This window comes from Arachis ipaensis, chromosome B03 (genome assembly GCF_000816755.2).
Source record: "Arachis ipaensis cultivar K30076 chromosome B03, Araip1.1, whole genome shotgun sequence".
Classification (NCBI taxonomy): Eukaryota; Viridiplantae; Streptophyta; class Magnoliopsida; order Fabales; family Fabaceae; genus Arachis; species Arachis ipaensis.
Genome location: NC_029787.2, coordinates 115,892,371 through 115,897,438, shown reverse-complemented (window position 1 = coordinate 115,897,438; position 5,068 = coordinate 115,892,371). Strand labels below are relative to the sequence as shown.

Here is a 5,068-nt window from a genome sequence, read left to right as displayed (position 1 = left end):
ACACTACTCTGTTCTGTGCGTCCTTGAGAGGAAGGGTCATCACTTCCCAAGTTCACAGCCGGTATTCTAAACAGATTTCATGTTATTCAGACAAAATAAGATACAGGTACAAAATACACCCAAATGAATGGACAAGATACAACCAATCGAATGGACAATATACACCCAACACAACAAACGAAATATCCCAACTTAATAAACAACATACACCCAACTTGATCAACAAAATACACCCAAATAGTTCCACAAAATACACCCAAATCATGATAACAAGATTTTATTAAATAAAGCTTCTTACGTTTCAGAGGAGACATAGCGACCTTCTGTCGATCGCAGGTCAGCTTGGTTTTCCCTGCGAAACAAGAAACAATTATTAGCAAAGAAAACACACCAAAATCTGAAATAGACACCCCAACAAGACATACCCCTCTGCAGCAGATTTTTCAACGTTTCCCCTTAGCAATTCATCTAGTTCTTCACTTGATATTTTATATGTCTCACTACATTCATAAAAGAAGATGTTAACAAAAATAATTACGATGATAGACGGTAATATAGCTAACGAGGTACTATACCCATCAAAGTATTGATCTTCTTCAGGGATGAATGCTCAACAACAACTTTTTTCTTTTTTGATTGTGTTCTGGGTGGAAAAAAAAGTATGAATCAGAAATAAAAAAGTAATTTTATCACAGAATATTTATCCAAAGAAGTGCTTACTTTTTTGGTGTTGTTTTTGTCTTTTTCTTTTTCTTTTCCTTCTCCGCCGGTGATGATTTTTCGCTTCTATAAGTTAATAAGAGACACTTCAGTTAATACATGAAATCTTTATAATGAAGCCAAAAGAAAGGAGTAATAATTTCAGAATATTACTCATCACTTGATTCAGATTTAGATTCTGAATCAGAATCTGACTCCTCTTGACTCTTCTTTCTTTTTCTGGAGTCCATTCTGTAAGGCAAACAATCATTATTTAGAATATACTAAAGATATAAAATACACCCAAATGAATGCACAAGACACACCCAACTAAATGGACAATATACACCCAACGCAGCAAACGAAATACACCCAACATAATAAACTACATACACCCAACTTGATCAACAAAATACACCCAAATGTTTTCAAAAAATACACCCAACTCGAAAAAGAAATTACACACAAGTATGGTACTTACTTTTTCCCCTTTTTGCTGGGGTGTTTTTTTGCTGAATCCTCTGAGTCTTCTTGAGTCTCAGACTCAGAGGTAGAACTGTCACTGTTAGTAGTTGTTTCTTTCTCCAAAGAGGATGTTGAATTTGCATTTCTTTTTTTTGTTTTTTTTATTTCTTGTTTTTTTTCTTTTTCTCTTTTTTTTTTTCATTTTCTCTATTTTTTTGTTTGCGCCATGTTTACAATCCCCTGAAACATCAGATAATTTATTTAGCAGCATTCAGATAAATAAATATACACCCAACATATTATGTTCAACTTACCAAAATTTCCTCTGTTTCTGCATTCATTCTTTCGACCAACTGCTCCTTACTCCAGTTGGCAATCCATGGTTTTGGTGGTCTTTCAGCCCTCTTCTTGCCTTTGTTTTCTGAAAGATGAAAGTATATTATCATCAGGGCAAAGAGGCAGCCATCAATTGCCTTCTTCTTTTTCTCCTTGTAGTCTGTGATGCCCTTGACGATGAAGGTCAAAACATGGCCCCCCAGTTTCGCTCCGAGATGTCGTCCATCTCAAAAATTGGGGCCAGGTGCACAGGCGAGATTTTGTTTATTGTCGTTGGCAAAAGGAACGCCATCTGTATATAGAGGATGAAAATCCTCTTGAACATTAGGCGTTCCTCTTCGTTACCAACGCCGATATCCATCATCTCATCGGTAAGACTTTTGAGGGTCTTACCCTGGAATCTTCTAAAAATTATTTTGTCATCCTCAGAAAGTTTCTTATACTCGACTTTCTGAGGAAACAGTTTTCCTACAAAAAGTAAAACAACAAAGTATCAAAGTCGGTTCAAATACACCCAAGCATCAACCTTAAATACACTCAAGCATCAACTTAATATACACCTATAATTTTGAGCTAGTTACCTGTTGCATTGATGCCAAGCGCATGACCTATCTTTCTTGGGGTTATTTTGAAAGAACCATATCCTGTTTCCAATCTGTTCTCCCCAAGTTTGAAGTTGTTTGCCAGCTCCCTTAATAGTTGGTGATGCACCCTTAGTGGTGGGATGTGCATCAACCCACCGAATCCTAGATCCCTCACAATCGTCTTCTTCTCCTCAGTCATGTTTCTGAATTTATCACTTAGGAGATGTGTAGCACACTTAAGGTCTTTTGTTTGGTTTCTTGCTGTCATTTTCTCTGAAATGAAAAATACACCCAAAGACATCAGTAAGATACACCCATATATATGAGTCAGATACACCCATTGATAACAGTGAGATACACCCATAGATATGATTCAGATACATCCATATATATCAGTCAGGTATCACTCAAACATGCTTCAATATCAAGCAACATTACAAGGTCAAGCAATATACACCCCCAATCTACGGAATATACCCCCAAAAATCAGTTACCAGAAGATCTAGAACAACAAGAATAACAGGAGAACCTAGAACAACAACGTAGAAGAACAGTGTAACAAAGAAGGAAGAATAACAGTAAACCCTAGAACAACAACGTAGAAGAAAAGTAAAACCTAGTTCGTAATGTAACGCACCTTGAGTATTCTTGCTTTGTTTTCGCTGGAGATTCTTTATGGAGATTTTGATGGTGTGTTGATGGAGGTTTCGAAGGTTAGCGACGAGTTCTATATTTTGATTTTCGATTTTCGCTCAAAAATGGAAGGGTTGCTTTGTCTTCGAATTTCTTTGAGAAGTGGAAGAAGTGGAAGAGTCTGCCATTACTCGTAGGCTCGTAGCGTACGTAACCGTTTGAGTGGCGAGCGCGTGAATGTTACGCTCCATTCAATCTCTCATCATGCGCGTGAGTTGTATTTGGGCTGGGCCAACTTGTAAACTTGTAAGCTTGTATGTGTAGCAGGCCCGTTTGACTAATAAAAAACTTTTTTATATGTCAAGTGATGCCACGTGTCACTGACCTATCACATGACGTGCCACGTATTACTGACCTATCATGTGGCGTGTCACGTCATCATGCCACATGACACTTAACGTGACACGTCATCATCCAATTGACGGAAGGACTAATTTGACTAACAATTTATCTTTCAGGAACTAATTTGATTAAAAAAATCATTCAAAGACGAAAATGAAGATCGCGTAATCTTTTAGGGACGAATTTAAACGTTAATCCATATTTTATTCTTAAAATATTCTCATTCAATTTTTATTATTCCCAATCTACCCCTTCCACCATTTTCCCATCTCTAACCTTTCCTCACCTCATCCTGCACCTACTCTCTCATGTTATCTGTTGCAGGCTTGCAGCCTTCTTCTCTTCTAGCATCGTTTTTTCCGGCGAGCACAGCAACGAAGGTGGTGAGCACGACTCCTCCTTTTCTCACGGGCGACGTCGTCACCTCCCTTTTCTCCTCCTTCCTCCAACCGCGACTACCTCTCGCTCTCTCTGCTTGCGACGACGCCCTCTTCTCCTGCCATCACTCGAACAGTACACTTGCTTTCTCTCTTCGACCTTGCGAGATCAATTTTCAACAAATCTACCGTAGAAGATTCAAGCTTAGTGGAGGCATAGAAAAAAGTGAGGCTAAACGTAAAGGTCGGCGATTGACTCTTCCTCCATTGGAGCATTTTTGTTTTCGGAAATGCATAATAATATATTCAAAAGGTCTAATTATGATTTCTAACACAAGTCTAAAACTTTAGCACAAGCGTTGCTGTCAATGTTGAATATTTAGTGTTTCTATGTTAAATTTTCAAGATGAAATTAATAAAATTGGTTGTGATTTGAAATTTTGTGTTCAGTATAAATTTAAACAAAAAGCAAGCAGAGACTAATTTTGGAAAAAGGGATATCGGAATTGGATTGAGTTAGGAATTAAAATTTTATTTTAATTTTTTCCTTTTTAATTAGTAGGATTATTTAATTATTTTATTTATTTGAATCTCTATCTTTATTTTAAATTAAATAAAATATTGAGACACAACTTAATTCTATACATCTTATGCTAACTCTCAATCTCAATCTCAATCTCAATCTCAATCTCTCTAACGATGGCAGTCTAACTAGCACCCTCCAAAAGCAACCAAGATTAGCAACTTACAAATCTTAAAATTTGTGTACCTAATATTTCATGCCACTTACAACTTAATTCGGCATGACAGCTCTAAGTTTACGAGGGCAACTTGGTAAAAACTCATAAACCTCCTATTTTCCACGCTTCTTCCTCCGTTTATCCGTTACCTTCATCACTTCACTTCACCTGCATAACAAGGGGCATGCCTAATTGCGCTTATGCGATTATAGGTTCATGCTGATTGAAATTCATATTTCTTATGGGTCACTTGGTGTAGAAGGGTTCTTTCTTTAGAAAAGAAAAATGTGATGCAATATTGACATAGTGGTGTTGCATAGTGCGCTCTGCTTATATAGTTGTGTTGCATAGTTCGCTCTGCTTTCTTGTTTGAACCGCTAATTTGGTTTTCCAGGTGGTTGCACTAAGAGAAAACAGAACGTGCAGCTGAGAAATCCTTTTGCTTCAGTTAGCATGGGAGAGGAGAAGCCATTTGATTTCTTACGCACTTTATTTGGTAACTACAATACCTCCTTTGGTATTATCAAAAAGAGTTAATAAATGAAGGCCTCCTTTGTTGTTCCTAGCAAATAAATCATATCCGTTTTATCGTTTGATTTTAGCAAAGTATAATTGGGCATTGTTTGCAACACTACTGGTATTTCATGTCCTAATTTTATGTGTAAGTGCAACTGTAAGTTTGCACAAAATGGATACGTCAACTTTATTTATTGTCCACCATTTATACGTGGTGGCTTGAACTCTGAGAAGTTAAACTTCCAATAGTTAAGTTTTATTCACATATCTGGGTGATTTAGATAGAAAAATTTAATTTAGCACCATAAATGCCACA

At 36.9% G+C, this 5,068-nt stretch overlaps 1 protein-coding gene and 1 long non-coding RNA gene across 2 annotated transcripts in view; one reads left to right on the top strand and one right to left on the bottom strand.

The window, feature by feature from the left end:
* On the bottom strand, positions 746-1,227 carry LOC110269803. Its single transcript, XR_002358561.1, has 3 exons — positions 1,181-1,227; positions 874-951; positions 746-786 (listed from the first exon to the last, which is right to left on the bottom strand). It is a non-coding gene; the product is annotated as an uncharacterized LOC110269803 (long non-coding RNA).
* LOC107633700 (S-adenosylmethionine carrier 1, chloroplastic/mitochondrial) overlaps positions 3,397-5,068 on the top strand; it is a gene marked incomplete in the record, with an annotated part of 9,532 nt that continues 7,860 nt past the window's right edge. The window contains 2 exon segments of the mRNA XM_021119347.1: positions 3,397-3,740; positions 4,307-4,410.